Below are 19696 nucleotides of genomic sequence, written 5' to 3' on the forward strand. Positions count from 1 at the left end.
CATGGTTTTTAGAGACCTTATACTAACACCATGTACCAAATTTCAGCCGGATGGGATGAAATTAGGTTCTCTTAGAGGCTCCGCAAGCCAAATCGGGTGATCGGTTTATATGGGGGCTATATGTAATTATGGACCGATGTGGACCAATTTTTGCAAGGTTGTTAGAGACCATATACTTACACCACGTACCAAATTTCAGCCGGACCGGATGAAATTTGCTTCTCCTAGAGGCCTCGCAAGACAAATATGGGTGTCCGTTTATATGGGGGCTATACGTAAAAGTGGACCGATATGGCCCATTTGCAATACCATCCGACCTACATCAATAACAACTACTTGTGCCAAGTTTCAAGTCGATAGCTTGTTTCGTTCGGAAGTTAGCGTGATTTTAACAGACGGACGGACGGACAGACGGACATGCTCAGATCGACTCAGAATTTCACCACGACCCAGAATATATATACTTTATGGGGTCTTAGATCAATATTTCGATGTGTTACAAACGGAATGACAAAGTTACTATACCCCCCAATCCCATGGTGGAGGGTATAAAAAAATGAGAAAAAATTTATCGCTTTAATTTGTTGTGCTACATATCAACCATCCTATAGATGAATTATTATATGGAATACCTAATTTTATGAATTCATATAAATGTAGAAATAACTGCTCCCAAAACAAAAATTTTTTTAAATTTTAACTATTGTACTAATTTTAATTTTTCCCTCTTTGTTTTACACAGATCCCTTTATCAACCAATTGTATAAACATTATTGCAAAACCATATAAATAACTATGTCCACTATTGATTTGATTATAATCACGATACAATGCATATTACAATTTTACAATGTACTAATATTAATTAATACTACCATAAATGACAGCTGAAAATCCCCCCGTAGCAGAAAGCCAAATACAAATTTGATTATTTAAACAAATAATTGTATACATATGTGAGTAAGATTTGATGGCGGATTCCATGACAATTTGCCAATTAGACCCTATAGGTTTGTGAATACTCAACTTGTGTATTTAAATCAAAGGTAAATATGTACTTAAAACTATTTCAACAGATTTGCCATTTTGGTTATAGTTAACGGAGACTGCGACTGAATGTGAAAAGGGAAATCCCATTGGCAAATGAATTAAAATAATCAAATGAAAACTGTAAAATTCCCTTAGCCAATACTACTAGCATAGTGATTTTAACACTTCAACAGCATATTGAATATGTTTGCATTTACTATAATAATATAATAGGCTAGTTCGCAGAGCTCGACAAATTGAAAGGGATATTAAAATTTGAAAGCTTTTTCGACAAACCGACTTTTTGTCAAAACAATGTTAAAAGATTTTAAAAATATTTCAAATCGTCTTTTGATATTAAGCTAAATATAATAAGCTTTTTTTTTTAATTTTGATAATAATCGACAAATAGACGTTTATTAAAAATGTCGAAAATCCCTTGCAAAAAGATGACAAGTTTCTTGACTTCCCTCAAATCGGGAAAAAGTTGCGTAAGTCGCATGTACGTCAATGGTCGACAATTTAGGTATAGTATAGTGGCAGCCCGATATTTCATGCTCACTTAGGCCAAGGCTGTGGAGTCGGAGTATGAAGGTTTTGCTCGATTCGGAGTCGTAAAAATTTAGATCGACTCCGGCTAAACTAAATTTTTTAGAACACCTCACATATTTGTAACTAAAAAAGTTTTTACGCAAATTAGTTTCCACTGCGTTATTCATTCGATCAATGTACTCGTACGGTATGACTGTAAATGAAAAGCAACTTCCAATTACGGAATGTAATTGGAAATTTCCTAGAATGTTAGATTAGCCGATGGGCTGAATCGATGCATTTTAATGCCTATCACCATAAAAATGTATTTAAAATATTTCGAACAATCGATTTTATTTTTATACCCTCCACCATAGGATGGGGGGTATATTAACTTTGTCATTCCGTTTGTAACACATCGAAATATTGCTCTAAGACCCCATAAAGTATATATATTCTGAATCGTGGTGAAATTCTGAGTCGATCTAAGCATGTCCGTCGATCCGTCTGTTGAAATCACGGTAACTTCCGAACGAAACAAGCTATTGACTTGAAACGTGGCACAAGTAGTTGTTATTGATCTAAAGGGTGATACGGTCAAAATTTGGTCAATATAAACTTGACGTATTTTTTTCAATTTTGAATTTAAGAAACCTGAATACCCCTCATTTTGAAGGTGTGTGTGTGTAGAATGTTGCTCCTATTTTGATTTTGGAATTCACTCTTCAGTTGTCAAAATGCCGTCCAAGCAAGAAGAGCAGCGTATCAAAATTTTGCTCGCGCATCGTGAAAATCCGAGCTACTCGCACGCAAAGCTGGCAAAATCGCTAAAAGTTGCCAAATCAACCGTTACAAATGTAATTAAAGTGTTTGGGGAACGTTTGTCGACAGCCAGGAAGTCTGGATCGGGGGGAAATCGAAAACCGGAAGCCGCTGAGACGACAAAGAGAGTTGCCGGTAGTTTCAAGCGAAACCCTAACCTCTCTCTCCGAGATGACGCAAATAAGCTGGGTGTATCGTCTACAACCGTGCATCGAGCCAAAAAACGAGCCGGACTATCGACTTACAAGAAGGCATTAGTGTAGCTAGACAATTTTCCTAGGGGGGGCTATAGTCCCCCTAGCTAAAACTTTATAGACTGAACTTAAGACATCAAAATAGCTCAACAATCAATTTATAATAAATCAACTAAAAGTACTCTACGGGAAATTGGTGCAAATTGCCACTGACGGACCTATCACAGAACTGGTACCTGTGCTCCAGTTAGTTAAAATTTTCACATTTAGTGATATAAAATTAACGGAATAACCTTTTTTTCGACATATTTCAAGTTTTTTTTTTCATTTCGGGTTCGATTAGGAGCCCAAATTGAAAGAGATTTTGATTTTTTTGTGTGGATATTCTTTAGTAACTAATTTGCATTTCTGTCCGAGACTGGTTCCTAAGGATCTGTTTATGAGTTGCTAAATTGCCCCAGGACGTGTCGTTTGGGACGAGTCCAAGACGCGTCCTAAAATGTAAGTTTACTCCGTCAATGACAAACCCATGTTAAAGTGGACGGTCCCTTCCATACGTTTTGATCAGAACTGGGACTGGTCCATACACACCAGGGACTAGTCCTGTACCAGTTCTGTGGTTGATCCATTTCCCGTAGGGTAGTTCCACACTTTTCCCAGCAAAAAATTTTGAGTTGTTCTAAAGTCACAACTTTAAAAGCACTTCCAAAAATGTCTTCACAAAGAAGTTAACTATTTTAACTACACAGGAAGTTTTTTACTTCATTTTTTATATTTTAATGCGTAATTTTTTGTTTTCGTTTTTTTTTTAATATTTAAAAAAAGAGTAAGAATGGTACAAATTATTCAAATTTTGCCACAAAAATGCTAAATCCATTATAGAAAAATCGATAATATCTGAAAAAACGTTTCAAACAAGCGTTAGAATGCATTAAAAATCATAATAAAGTATAAAAATTATTTATTTGGGAGAATATCACAAAATTTTTAATTCAAATTCAAAACACTGAATTCGGATCACACCTTAAGAAGTGATGCAAATTCATTGCAACGGTTGTTGAAACGGTGGACATTCGTTCTATGACAAGTTCATACTACATTCATCGCTTCTCCGCCAATTTTGTACCACTTCCAGACCCAAAAAGAACATTTTCACTTCTTTTTTGGCGACGCTTTTTGCAGCATTATTAAGATATTAATTTATGAAAGAATAATTTTAATATCAATTACTATTTGATATTGAACTAAATCATAAGTTCAACCACAGCTTTATTTCATAAATATCAGACTTCTACCACAACCCAAGTAATTCGATTGTGCATGAAAGTCTTTAGTGGAACTTTGTGCGTTGTACGAGTATATACTTGTTTAATTTTTATAAAAATTTAAAATCGTAAATAGGTTTTCAAATTCTGGGGGGGGGCTAAAATTTTTCTGGGGGGGTCTAAGCCCCCTCCCCAGAGGCCTTCCTACGCTTATGCAAGAAGGTAGTGACTCCAAATTGCGATGATAAACAAAATACGACGGCCAAAGCGCGATCCCGTAGGCTATACACGACGGTGCTGACGAAGTTTGACTGCGTGGTAATGGACGACGAAACCTACGTCAAAGCCGACTATAAGCAGCTTCCGGGACAGGAGTTTTCTACGGCAAAAGGAAGGGGAAAGGTAGCAGATATTTTCAAGCACATAAAACTTTCAAAGTTCGCAAAGAAATATCTGGTTTGGCAAGCCATCTGTACCTGTGGCTTGAAAAGCAGCATTTTCATAGCTTCCGGGACTGTCAACCAAGAAATTTACGTGAAAGAGTGTTTGAATAAACGTCTGCTGCCTTTCCTGAAGAAACACGGTTGTTCCGTACTGTTTTGGCCGGATTTGGCATCTTGCCTTTACGGTAAAAAGGCCATGGAGTGGTACGCCGCCAACAACGTGCAGGTGGTTCCCAAGGACAAGAACCCTCCCAACACGCCAGAGCTCCGCCCAATTGAGAAATACTGGGCTATTGTCAAGCGGAACCTAAAGAAGACCAAAAAAACTGCTAAGGACGAGCAGCAGTTCAAGGCAAACTGGCTTTCTGCGGCGAAGAAGGTGGACAAGGTGGCTGTACAAAATCTGATGGCAGGTGTCAAGCGTGAGGCCCGGCAATTCGGATTTGGAAAAGCGAAAGCTTAACTGAATATTTTTCCTGAATTTTATACTAATTGAACTTGAAAAAGAAATTTAATTTGATTTTTTAAATAAACGATTTCACCGATTTACACGCGTTTTCCCTTGACCAAATTTTGACCGTATCACCCTTTACGTCGGATGGTATTGCCAATGGGCCCTATCGGTCCACTTTTACGTATAGCCCCCATATAAACGGACCCTCAGATTTGGCTTGCGGAGCCTCTAAGAGAAGTACATTTCATCCGATGTGGGTGAAATTTGTTTCATAGTGTTGGTGTATGGTCTCTAACAACCATGCAAAATTTGGTCTACATCGGTCCATAACTATATATAGGCCCCATATAAACCGATCACCAGATTTGGCTTACGGAGCCTCAAAGAGAAGCAACTTTCATCCAATCCTGCTGAAATTTGATACATGGTGTTGGTATATGGTCTCTAATAACCATGCAAAAATTGGTCCACTTCGGTCCATAACTATATATAGGCCCCATATAAACCGATCACCAGATTTGGCTTACGGAGCCTCAAAGAGAAGCAACTTTCATCCAATCCTGCTGAAATTTGATACATGGTGTTGGTATATGGTCTCTAATAACCATGCAAAAATTGGTCCACTTCGGTCCATAATTATATATAGCCCCCATATAATCCGATCGCCAGATTTGACTTAGGGAGCCTCAAAGAGAAGCAACTTTCATCCGATCCGGCTGAAATTTGGTACATGGTGTTGGTATATGGTATCTAACAACCATGCTGAAATTGGTCCACTTCGCTCCATAATTATATATAGCCCCCATATAATCCGATCGCCAGATTTGACTTAGGGAGCCTCAAAGAGAAGCAACTTTCATCCGATCCGGCTGAAATTTGGTACATGGTGCAAGTATATGGTCTCTAACAACCATGCTAAAATTGGTCCACATCGGTTCATAATTATATATGGCCCCCATATAAACCGTTTTCCAGATTTGACCTCCGGAGCCTCTAAAAGAAGCAAATTTCATCCGATCCGGCTGAAATTTGGTACATGGTGTTAGTATATGGTCTCTAACAAACATGCAAAAAGTGGCCCACATCGGTCCATAGTTATATATAGCCCCCATATAAACCGATCCCCCGATTTGGCGTGCAGAGCCTCTAAGAGAAGCAAATTTCATCCGATCCGGCTGAAATTTGGTACATGGTGTAAGTATATGGTCTCTAACAACCATGCAAATATTGATCCATATCGGTCCATAATTATATATAGCCCCCATATAAACCGACCCCCCGATTTGGCTTGCGGAGCCTCTAAGAGAAGCAAATTTCATCCGATCTGGCTGAAATTTGGTACATGGTGTTAGAATGTCATCTCTAACAAACACGCAAGAATTGGTCCATATCGGTCCATAATTATATATAGCCCCCATATAAATCGATTCCCAGATTTGACCTCCGGAGCCTCTTGGAGGAGCAAAATTCATCCGATCCGGTTGAAATTTGGAACATGGTGTTAGAATGTCGTCTCTAACAAACACGCAAGAATTGGTCCATATCGGTTCATAATTATATATAGCCCCCATATAAATCGTTTCCCAGATTTGACCTCCGGAGCCTCTTGGAGGAGCAAAATTCATTCGATCCGGTTGAAATTTGGAACATGGTGTTAGAATGTCGTCTCTAACAAACACGCAAGAATTTGTCCATATCGGTCCATAATTATATATAGCCCCCATATAAACCAGATTTGATCTCCGGAGCCTCTTGGAGAAGCAAAATTCATCCGATCCGCTTAAAATTTGCAACGTCCATGCCAAAATTGGTCCATATCGGTCTATAGTTATATATAGCCGATCCCCAATCACACAAAAATTGGTCCATATTGGTTCATATTCATGGTTGCCACTCGAGCCAAAAATAATCTACCAAAATTTTATTTTTATGGAAAACATTGTCAAAATGTTGTTTCTATAGAAAATTTTGTAAAAATTTTATTTCTGTAGAAAATTTTGTCAAAATTTTATTTCTATAGAAAATTGTGTCAAAATTTTATTTCTATAGAAAATTTTTTCCAAATTTTATTTCTATAGAAAATTTTTTCCAAATTTTATTTCTATAGAAATTTTTTTCCAAATTTTACTTCTATAGAAAATGTTGTCAAAATTTTATTTTGTCGAAATTTTATTTCTATAGAAACTTTAAACTTAATTATATACGTATTTAATCGACCTTTTTTGGTTTAATATATACTACGTATGGACTACCTTGTAATTTAGAAGACGTTGTTAGGAAGTTTTAAGATACCTTGCCATCAGCAAGTGTTACCGCAACCCAAGTAATTCGATTGTGGAGGGTACATAAGCTTCGACCTGGCGAACTTACGGCCGTTTATACTTGTTATATACATACTTTTTCACTATTTGTAATTTTTAAAAATAGAAAAGGTCATAAAGTCAAAATTAATTAATTTTTTTTAAAACCAAATTTAATATGTCGAAAAAATCGACTTTTCTAAATTTGTATAAGTAGGAAATAGGAAAGGTGATTTCTAATTTTTTTTTAAAACGTTACAAATCGTTTTTCAAAAATTTTGAAATAACACAAAAATTTGAAAAAGTTCACTATTTGAATTTTTAAAAATTCAAAAGGTCATAAAGTCGAATTTTCATAAAAGTTAAAATTTGACTTTTGTAACACAATAAGTTGACTCTTTTAAAACCTTTAAAAACTCAAAAAGTAAACTTTTTCAAATTTTGAAAAAGTATGAAATACCAAAAGTCGGCCTTTCATAGTTGTTGAACTTTTGCCAGATTAACTAGCCAACTTTTTTCAAATTTTTAAAAAGTTGAAAACTCAAATGTGTAATAATATTTAAAAGATAAAAGAATTGTAATTATTCAAAAAGATTTACTATCAATTTATAGAAAATTAGACTCACAGGTTATTTTATTAGTTTTTTTCAATATGGATTCAATGTCGTCTTCGCTCCATTCAAGTTTTTCTGCAAAGATGAGTCTGATAAAGTTTTATCAGCCCACCCTAATATCCCAATGGACTATCAATGTGTAAATAAATATTAAAATAAATTATCTATTTGCAATAGTTTTTAAAATCGAATTACATAACACAAACATATGTGTGGTTAAGCCCCAGCCTTAGGTACAAGGGTGTGTGTGTGTGTGGACCGTATTCTATACAATCACAGGCGATTATAAAATTTTGTTTTACACTGACATTTGAATGGAAATGCAAAACAAGTATTTTCTGTTTTAAAACTTGCCCATTTCTGTGGTTAATTTGGTCAATAATATTTTTTTTGTATTTGTATTCTGTTGCGCTTTTTTCTGTTCATTTGAAAAATAAATAAATAAATACAATTATTTACAGCTTATACAATTAAACATGTGTAGCCATTTATTTGTATTTGATATGAATTCGTGGTCTATAATCTAATTTTATAGTTAAATACATATTTGAAAATATAAGCGACGCTGTGGTAAAACAACGATTGAAAATTGACATGGGAAATTTGATTTTTTATAATAGCCACAACAACTAGAGGGCGACTAACTATTGCTAATACATTTAAGAGTCATCGCCTCTATTTTTATGCGAAATTTATTTTATGTTTTTATAGTGAAATGCATGTGTTTAAAAATTTCGAAAAATAACAATTTTGCGGACGATCCGATGATTTGTTATCGGCCGTTAGCATATCTGCCTTGCTTACAAAGGGTCACGAGTTTCATCCCAGTTAGGACGGAACACCAAAAAGTTTTTCTGCTTCCTCCCAGTTATTCTGGTGACATATCTGAGTGCTTCTAAGCCTTTCTAAGTGTTTTCACCATAATGTGAAAAGCCGTTCGGACTCGACTGTAAACAAAAGATCCCTTGAAATGAGAGAAGTTCACCATGTGTGTGGTATCGCAAACGGAAGAAAAGTCTAAGTGAGCCTAAAACCAAGCCGAAATTTCCCCAAGGCCGAATTTTAATTTCCCTCCACCATGACTTGCGTGCAGAGTTCTACTGAAGACTATCATCCATAATCGAATTATTTGGGTTGTAATAACAGTTAACGATGTATTCAATGTTATAATTTAGTCTATGTACACTCAAAAAAAAGTTTACTTGGATCCAAAAATTTGGCCTTCCTTTAAGGATTTTGGTATTGATTTCGAGCCAAAGATGCGGGCTCTTTAAAATAAGGATTTTTTTTTTGGCTCTAAATCTAGGATCTATTAAAATTAAAATACAGACCTCATTTATAGAATTTTAATTTTATTTTTCCGGTATATTAAAAAAGCTATTCACGTACGAACAAATGCCAGTTTAAAAATCCAAATTATGACGAATACTTCGAAGTAAAAACTGTTTTCTTAATTCCAAAAAACCTTTAAACCAAAGATGCTAAATCCTCAAAATAAGTCTTAGCCTATATTTGAAGCGTTTTTATCTTAAATCCATAAATTCAATATTTCAGTTCATTTAAGGTCGATTTCTTTAAATCAAAAATATGTTTCTTTATTTCAAGGAAAATTTGCCTTAGTTTAAAGACATGCCACTTTAAAGAAGGGACACAAATTTTCAAAATGTGTATCCTAAATTTGATGAAAAAAATTTTTGAAGCAAAGATTATAAACTTTCTTTTAATTAAAATTTCATCATTTTAAAGAAATTTGTCCTTAATAGTGCTTAAATTGCACGTCCTAAAATTGAGGTTGCGTAATCTTTAATATCACGTAAATATTTTTTTCAGTGTATGTATATGGAGTCTATGCTAGATGACAATCTCTTTAATTGTTGTTCAACTCTTAGCGGATCGGTATATATGAGGGCTATATACATACATGCACCAATTTTTGCACGATTATTATAAAACTTATACTGACATCATGCAACAAATTTCAAGGGTATACTCCAGGAAGTCAAAATTGATTAATGAAATTTTGATTAAAATATCCAATAGAAATGAAAATTTGGCAAAATTTCCCAAAGAAATGACATTTTGACAGAATTTCCTGTAGTCAAGAAATTTTGATGAAAATTCCTATAGTGATGAAATTTTGACAACATTTCCTATAGTCAAGAAATTTTGATAAAAATTGCTATAGTTGAGAAAGTTTTACAAAATTTCCTATAGTCAAGAAATTTTGTCAAAATTTCCTAAGTCAAAATGTCCAATAGAAATGAAAATTGGGCAAAATTTCCCAAAGAAATGAAATTTTGACAGAATTTCCTATGAGCAAGAAATTTTGACAAAATTTCCTACACTCAAGAAATTTTGAAAAATTTCCTATAGCCAAGAAATTTTGATCAAAGATTTCGTATAGTCAAGAGATTTTAACAGAATTTTCTGTTGCAAGAAATTTTGATAAAATTTCTTTTCTTTGATAGGCGAGAAAGTTTTACAAAATGTCCTATAGTCAAGAAAGTTTGAAAAATGTCCTATAGTCAAGAAATATTGCCAAAATTTCCTATAAAAAATAAATTTTGACAAAATTTCGTACAGTCAAGAAATTTTCATAAAATTTCCTGTAGTCAAGAAATGTTGACTAAATTTCCTATGAACAAGAAATTGTGACAAAATTTCTTATAAACAAGTATATACGGCCGTAAGTTCGGCCAGGCCGCAGCTTATGTACCCTCCATCATGAATTGCGTAGAAACTTCATCTAAACACTGCCATCCACAATCGAATTACTTAAGTTGCGGTAACGCTTGCCGATGGCAAGGTTAAGATACCTTCTAACACCATCTTCTAAATTGTATGTAAGTCCATACGTGGTATATATTAAATCAAACAAGATCGATCCAATACGTATATAATTCGGTTTGACAAAGTAGACATAAAATTTTGACAAAATTTTCTACAGAAATAAAATTTTAACAAAATTTTCTATAGAAATAAACTTTTCACAAAATTTTCTATAGAAATAAAAATTTTGAAAAAATTTTCTATAGAAAGAAAATTTTGACAAAAATTTCTATAGAAATAAAATTTTAACAAAATTTTCTGTAAAAATAAACTTTTGACAAAATTTTCTATAGAAATAAAATCTTGGTAGATTATTTTTGGCTCGAGTGGCAACCATGATTATGAACCGAATAAAATTTGAACAAAATTTTCTATAGAAATAAAATTTTTACAAAATTTTCTATAAAAATAAAATTTTGACAATGATGAAAATTTTATTATGAACCGAATAAAATTTTAACAAAATTTTCTCTAGAAATAAAATTTTGACAAAATTTTCTATAGAAATAAAATTTTGACAACATTTTCTATAGAAATAAAATTTTGGTAGATTAATTTTGGCTCTAGTGGCAACCATGATTATGAACCGATATGGACCAATTTTGGTGTGATTGGACCAATTTTGGTATGGATTTAGCGACCATATACTAACACCACGTGCCTAATTTGAACCGGATCGGATGAATTTTGCTCCTCCAAGAGGCTCCGGAGGTCAAATCTGGAGAATGTTTTATATGGGGGCTATATATAATTATGGACCGATATGGGCCAATTCTGGCACAATTGTTAAAGATCATATACTAACACCATGTTCCAAATTACAACCGGATTGGATGAAATTTGCTTCTCTTGGAGACTTCGCAAGCCAAATATGGGGAGCGGTTTATATGGGGGCTATATATAATTATGGACCGATGTGGACCAATTTTCGCATGATTGTTAGAGACCATATACCAACCTCATGTACCAAATTTCAGCCAGATCGGATGAAATTTGCTTCTCTTTGAGGCTCCGCAAGCCAAATCTGGGGATCGGTTTATATGGGGGCTATATATAATTATGGACCGATGTGGACCAATTTTTGCATGATTGTTAGAGCCCATATACCAACACCATGTACCAAATTTCAGCCGGATCGGATGAAATTTGCTTCTCTTTTAGGCTCCGCAAGCCAAATCTGGGATCAGTTTATATGGGGACTATATACAATTATGGACCGATGTGGACCAATTTTTGCATGGTTGTTAGAGACCATATACCAACACCATGTACCAAATTTCAGCCGGATCGGATGAAATATGCTTCTGTTAGAGGCTCCACAAGCCAAATCTGAGGGTCCCTTTATATGGGGGCTATACGTAAAAGTGGACCGATATGGCCCATTTTCAATACCATCCGACCTACATCGATAACAACTACTTTTGCCAAGTTTCAAGTCGATAGCTTGTTTCGTTCGGAAGTTAGCGTGATTTCAACAGACGGACGGACTGACATGCTTAGATCGACTCAGAATTTCACCACGACCCAGAATATATATACTTTATGGGGTCTTAGAGCAATATTTCGATGTGTTACAAACGGAATGACAAAGTTAATATACCCCCATTCTATGATGGAGGAAATTTTAAGAAAATTTCCCATAGCAACGAAATTTGGACAAAATTTCTTATAGTCAAAACATTTTTGAGAAAGTTTCCTATAATTAAGAAATTTTGACAATATTTTCGATAGAAATTAAATTTTGACAAAATTTCCTATAGAAATGAAATTCTGACAAAATCTCCTATAGAAATGAAATTTTTGCAAAAATATCCTACAGCAAAGGAATTTTGACAAAATTTCCTATAGAAATTTTTTTTGTCAAAATTTCATTTTTATAGGAAATTGTGACAATTTCATTTTTATAGGAAATTTTGACAATATTTCTTGACTATAGGAAAATTTTCAAAATTTCTTGACTATAGGACATTTTGTAAAACTTTCTCGCCTATAGGACATTTTGTTAAAATTTCTTGACTGTAGGAAATTTTGTAAAAATTTCTTGACTATAGGAAATTTTGTCAAAATTTCATGACTATAGGCAATTTTATCAAAACTTCTTGACTATAGAAAATTTTATCTAAATTTCTTGACTATCAAAATTGTATTGTCAAAATTTAATTTATATAGGAAATTTTGTCAATATTTGATTAGTCTAGGAAATTTTGTCAATATTTCTCTTCTATTGGAAATTTTGTCAAAATTCATTTTCCATAGGAAATTTTGCAAAATTTTTTGTCTATAGGAAATTTCGTCAAAATTTCATTTCTATAGGAAATTTTATCAAAATTTTTTGACTATAGGAATTTTTATCAAAAATTCTTGACTATAGGAATTTTTGTAAAAATTTCTTGGCTGTAGTAAATTTTATCAAAATTTCTCGGCTGTAGTAAATTTTATCAAAATTTCTTGAATATAGGAAGTTTTGTGAAAATTTCTTGTCTATAGAAAATTTTGTCAAAATTTCTTGCTCAAAGGAAATTCTGCCAATTTTTCTTGACTACAGGAAATTTTGTCAAAATTTTCTATAGAAATGAAATTTTTGTTGTTGTTTTTGATTTCAGCTTAAAACTAGCCATTGACTATACTACAAGTGTAGCCTAACCAACAGAGGAAAAGACAAAATTTTGACTAAATTTCCTATAGAAATAAAATTTTTGCAAACTTTCCTATAGAAAAGAAATTTGACAAATTTTCCTAGACTAATCAAATATTGACAGAATTTCCTGTATAAATTAAATTTTGACAAAATTTCCTATAGTCAAGAAATTTTGAAAAATTTCCTATAGTCAAGAAATTTTGAAAAATTTCCTATAGTCAAGAAATTTTTAAAAAATTTCCTATAGTCAAGAAATTTGTAGAAAATTTCCTATAAAAATAAAATTTTGACAAAATTTCATTAAGACAAGAAATTTTGATAAAATTTCCAACAGTCCAGAAATTTAAACAAAATTTCCTATAAAAATGAAATTTTGACAAAATTTCCTATAGAAATAAAATTTTTGCAGAATTTCCTATAGAAAAGAATTTTGATTAAATTTTCGTACAGTCCAGAAATTTAAACAAAATTTCCTATAAAAATGAAATTTTGACAAAATTTCCAATAGAAATGCAATTTTTGCAAAATTTCCTATAGAAAAGAAATTTTGACAAAATATCATATAGAAACAAAATTTTGACAAAATTTCCTATAGTCAAGAAAGTTTGACAAAATATAGGAAATATTCAAGAAAGTTTGACAGAATTTTCTATAGTCAAGAAATTTTCTATAAAAATAAAATTTTGACAAAATTTCGTATAGGAATGCAATTTTGACAAAATTTTCTATAGATATGAAATTTTGACACAATTTTCTATGGAAGTGAAATTCTGACAAAATTTCCTATAGAAACAAAATTTTGACAAAATTTCCTATAAACAAGTATATACAGCGGTAAGTTCGGCCGGGCCGAATCTTAAATACCCACCACCATGAATCAAATATAATAGTTTCCTTTGAAAATTTCAGGGGGGTTTGATGACAGATATTCTCCCAAGCAGATCAGTTCAACCAATACGCTGCCCACAGATAAGTGTAAAGATTTTACCTATGAAGACTAGATCAGATTGTGAATTTATAAGAACCATTTTTTGTTTGAGTTTTCGAGGAATCATAAACATCTCTTGTAAGTGTGGAAGAAAATGATGAAATAACGCCTTGATTTGATATCTAAAATCTGTGGATTTTCATCCCAATAATGACTACGAAGTAAAATCAGTTTCAAGCAATTTTCATGAGCAGTGCGGCTTCTATACACTCAATAAGTGGAATCGGTCTATATGGAGGCCTTACCAAATGGGCCGATAAAACTAAATCATATACACTTTTTTATGGGTCTAAAATGCTAATATATTTTCAATTTGTGGCAAATCGGATAAAAACTAAAATTTCTAGAAACCCTAGGAGTTAAATCGGGAGTTCGGTGTAATGGGGGCTATACCATAAGAAGGAAGAATACACACAGTATTCAGCACATTTAATTGTAGTTCTAGAATCTAGACCCCAAATCTTAGGGCCGGTTTATAAGGGGGCTATATCAAAAACTGTACCGATAAACAATATATGTGGTCCTAGAATACGTCTAGATTTCCAATTTTAGGCAAATTGGATAAAAACTACGGATTCTAGAAGCCCAATAAGTAGCTCTGGAGATGGGTCTATGTGGAGGCTATATCGAAACATGGTCCGATAATCACCATTTTCGGCACATCTCTTTATTTTCCTAGAATACCTCAAGATTTCCAATTTCAGGCAAATTGGATAAAAACTACGGATTCTAGAAGCCCAAGAAGTAAAATCGGGAGATCGGTCTATATGGTGGCTATATGAAAACATGGACCGGTAATCACCATTTTCAGCACACCTTTTATGGTCCTAGAATACTTCTAGATTTCCAATTTCAGACAAATTGGATAAAAACTACAGTTTTTATAGGCCCAAGACCCCAAATCGGGAGGTCGGTTTATATGGGGACTATATCAAAACTTGGACCGATATAGCCCATCTTCGAATTTGACCTGCAAGCAAAAGACGAATCTGTGCCAAATTTCAGGACGATAGCGCCATTATTGAATATTGGCTCTAGCGTGATTATAACAGACAGACGGATATGTTTATATCGTCTTAGAATTTCTCCCTGATTAAGACTATATATTATATATAGTCGGAAATCGATATTTCGATGTGTTACAAACGGAATGACAAACTTATTATACCCCGTAACCATTCAATGGTGGTGGGTATAAAAAGAAATTTTGGCAAATTTAGCACTATTAAATAGCAGAGATTATTGAGTTTGTTCTTCACAAAAATTAGCTTATCAAAATCGAAACAAAGTTATTTCCTGGATTGTCTGAATTTGCCTTCTCTTATATTTGTTCCAGGGTATTTTGAAAATCTCATGTAAATGTAAATGTTAACTAATTCCCTAGCAAAATATTAACTAAGTCCTAGAATTTTAAGTTTTTTTTTGTTACCTTAATCCGATGAAGTTCTCTGCAGGTAATAATCTAAGAATAGAAATTTTACGCTCTAATCATTTCACCCACATTCTGACAAAGTAACAGAGATGTGGCCTTAAGCTGCAGATGTTCATTAAGTTTTTTTTTCTCTCTCTATCCAACAGGAAGTGGCATTAACATGCATGGATTTACTTGCAAATACATTTGCAGGCAACAGGAAACTGGAACCTGACTTTAAAACTTAGTGAAAAGACCAAAGTAAAAGAAAGAAATTGACGCAGCAGGAGAACAAAAAAAGGCCAGAGAGGATGAGAAGGAGAAAAAACGCAGTAATAACAGAAAACTTTGACACTTGCAGGGCGAAAAGTTTTGACATGGTCTCTGACATTGTGGTGTAATAAGGCATGAAATTGCCAACAATTCCCACAAGAAGAAAAATACAACACCGCCTGTGTTACACTCTCACGCCCAGGGAGGCGGGTGTCATAGAAAAACGGAATACCGTTAAGGATATAATTAAAAGTCCTCTATGGAATTTCTTTCGATTCCCTTGATTCATTTAAACCAGCTATGTATGTACAATTACGACAAGAACAAAAGGAAATTCTTTTTGACTTTTGGGATTATTGAAAAGGACCAAACACACAAAAAAAGGATTTCCTTCATTTAACCCAAATTCAATGAATCGTAATTGTCTTTGGGATATTCGGGGTCTTTATTCGGTTTTCCCCCATGCCCCCAATTGCAAATTGTTTCCATAAATTAGCTTAATTAAGTAAGAAAATGTCATTACTTGGTTTTCATCGTCAGCTCTGCAAATAGTGTGGCAATTAAATAAAATTATTAGGGGTTCTTTTCATTGCTGGTCCCCTAATGAAAAATTAAAAACAGACATCAAATAAATTCCAATGAGTGGTGATGATTACTTTTTTTTTTTTGGTTAAAGGGAAATTAAAATATTTTTTGGTGGTTGTTATGTCCTTTGGTGACAAGAGAAATTAATGTGGATCATTAAAATATCAATGACGAAAATAAATTTGATATTCTTTTCCCATTTCAATCAGAGATTCTATTTTTATTTATAATAAAAAATATTTTTTTTAGAGTTATTAAGATCCATAGATGTTGATGTTAAAACTGTACTCAAAAAAAATTCTCGATAGGTTAGGTTAGGTTGTAAATAGAGTTCTGAGGCTGACATATACCTAAGCCAGATTTCGGCTTGTTGTGAGCCCTAGCTTCTTTTTATACCCTAAACCAACATAGTGGTTAGGGTATAATAAGTTTGATCGGCCAAAAAATGTGCCTACCAGAAATATTGATTTCAGACCCCATAAAATATATACCGATCGACTCAGAATCTAGCGCTTGGTGTCCGTCCGTCCGTCTGTCCATGTATTTGTTGTTCACAGGATTCCGGTCGCAATTATTAACCGATTTGGATGAAATTTGGTATAGGGAGTTTTTTGGCACAAGGACGAACGCTATTGAATTTGGAAGAAATCGGATCAAATTTAGATATAGCTCCCATATATATATATATATCGCCCGATTTCGTAGCGCTTTTTTTCAAACGGATCGTCACCAAATTTGGCAGAAGGTAATCTTTTTCACCGCCCTTCAAGTCTGCAAAATTTCATCGAAATCGGTTCAGATTTAGATATAGCTCCCATATATATGTATCGCCCGATTTTTCTAAATTTGACCATAAAACCCTTATTTATCAACCGATCTTACTCAAAGTTGGCTAGATCTATTCGCCTATAGTACTAACGGTATGTATAAAAAATCATCGAAATCGGTTCAGATTTAGATATAGATCCCATATATATGTATACCCGATTTTCCCAAATTTGGCCATAGAATCCTTATTTATGAACCGATCTTAATAAAAGTTGGCTAGATCCAGTCCTCTATAGTACTAGCTATATGTGCAAAATTTGATCGAAATCGGTTCAGATGTAGATATAGCTCCCATATATGTATCACCCGATTTTGGAAAATTCGACCCTAATAACCTTATGTTTGACCATACAGGCCTCATTTCTTAACTGATCTTACTCAAATCTTGCACAAGGTAACTTTTTGTGGTATTAATCAAACCAGCAAAATATTATGCAAATTGGTTCAGATTTAGATATAGCATCCATATATGTGCATCGCTCGATTTTCCCAAATTTGGCCATAGTACTCTTATTTATTAACCAATGTTACTCAAATTTCAAATTTTGATGTTCTAGCCGATCGTACTAATACGTACTTGTAGCTCTTACATAAGAATATTGCTCGATTTTTACAAATTTGTATTTATTACCCACACTAATTTAACGATTTTCTCTTTTTTAATAATGGGCTCAATATTAGTGGCATACTAACTCCGTAGGTGCAATATCAACACAGCCAGTGTTGCTAGAAGTAGGGGAAATTCCCTATATGTAGGGTTTTTCTAATATGTAGCGTCTTGTAGGGACGTAGGGCCACAATGTAGGACATTTTCACTCAACACAATTTGTAATAATTTTTACATTTTGGTGGCTCTAGAGGAGGAAATTAGAAGTCGGCAAGACTTGATCTTTAACAATGTGTGGTAAACTTTATTCCTGTAGAGAATTTTGTCAACATTTTATTTCTATAAAACATTTTGTCAAAATTGTATTTCTATAGAAATTTTCTTCAAAATATTATTTCTATAAAAAAATTTTCTCAAGATTTTATTTCTGTGGAATTTTTTCTCAAAATTTTATTTCTATAGAACTTATTGTCAAAATTTTATTTCTATAGAAAAATTTCTCACAAAAATTTGTTTATAGAAACTTTTTCCAAAATTTTATTTTTATAGAGATTTAACAAAAAGATTACTAATTTGGGTAGAATTCTACCAACTGTGGCAACCGTGGTGGTAATACAAATTTGTATTCTAAGTTATATACGTTGCATATTCATGTTTTAAGATAATAAAGTACTTAGAACCATTTTTGTTTTGTAAAATTGTTTAAAATAAAAAATATAGTAGGGAATTGTTTGGGAATGTATGGGAAAGTAGGGAACTTTTTTTGTCCTTGTAGGGTAAACCGAACATTTTTCGTGGCAACATTGACTATGAGCTATAGTCCGATTGACACAAAGCACCCGCAGACATGTACCCCTTAATTTTCTTAAATATGCAACTGCGGTTTATCTCTCAGACCTATATGTTACCCCACAAATGCTTATGATTACTAATTCTGTAATAGTGGTTTAGGGTATGATGTAGTCGGCCCCGCCCGACTTTCTACTTTACTTAATTGTTTTTTTATCGTATCCTTATTTTTACTCTAGGAATTTGGTGTCTCTAACGAATTCCCTAATCAATTTCAAGTCCCTATTTCTAAGCTGGTCCCGAATCAACTTTTCACCGATATAGTTAACTATTTTCCTATTAGATACAGGACAAAGGTAGTGTTCCTTCCTGTTCCTATTCCCACGGTGCTTCTGTCTGTCGTCCTACTCTCCTTGACTAGTTCTCCATTCTTTTACTTAAATAGGTTATCCCATAATATTTTTGTCGCCCTACCGACAGTTGCATTGGTCCACATTGATTTATGTGTCTTTGCTTCCCATTCATCCAACTCGGCCCGCGTTACCGAAATTGGACATTTATTTTATTTTAGGAACTCTGTGTTCCTAACGAATTCCCTAAATTGTTTTTATACCCTCCACCATAGGATGGGGGGTATATTAACTTTGTCATTCCGTTTGTAACACATCAAAATATTGCTCTAAAACCCCATAAAGTATATATATATATATATATATATATATATATATATATATATATATATATATATATATATATATATATATATATATATATATATATATATATATATATATATATATATATATATATATATATATATATATATATATATATATATATATATATATATATATATATTATATATATATATATATATATATATATATATATATATATATATATATATATATAAATTAAATATATTTAAATTTAATTAATTTTTTAAAAAAAGGTTTCGCAGCCTTCACGGCCTGCGAACTTTATTGTTTCAAGTTAAAATCAGAACTAACTTAAAACTAAACATCAATAAAACTTATTACTTAAAGAATATTTGCTGATGTAGATGCATTGTTGCACACGCCGGTCGAGTTACGTG

The sequence above is a fragment of the Haematobia irritans genome, chromosome 5, assembly GCF_050003625.1.
Source record: "Haematobia irritans isolate KBUSLIRL chromosome 5, ASM5000362v1, whole genome shotgun sequence".
In the NCBI taxonomy this organism is placed as follows: Eukaryota; Metazoa; Arthropoda; class Insecta; order Diptera; family Muscidae; genus Haematobia; species Haematobia irritans.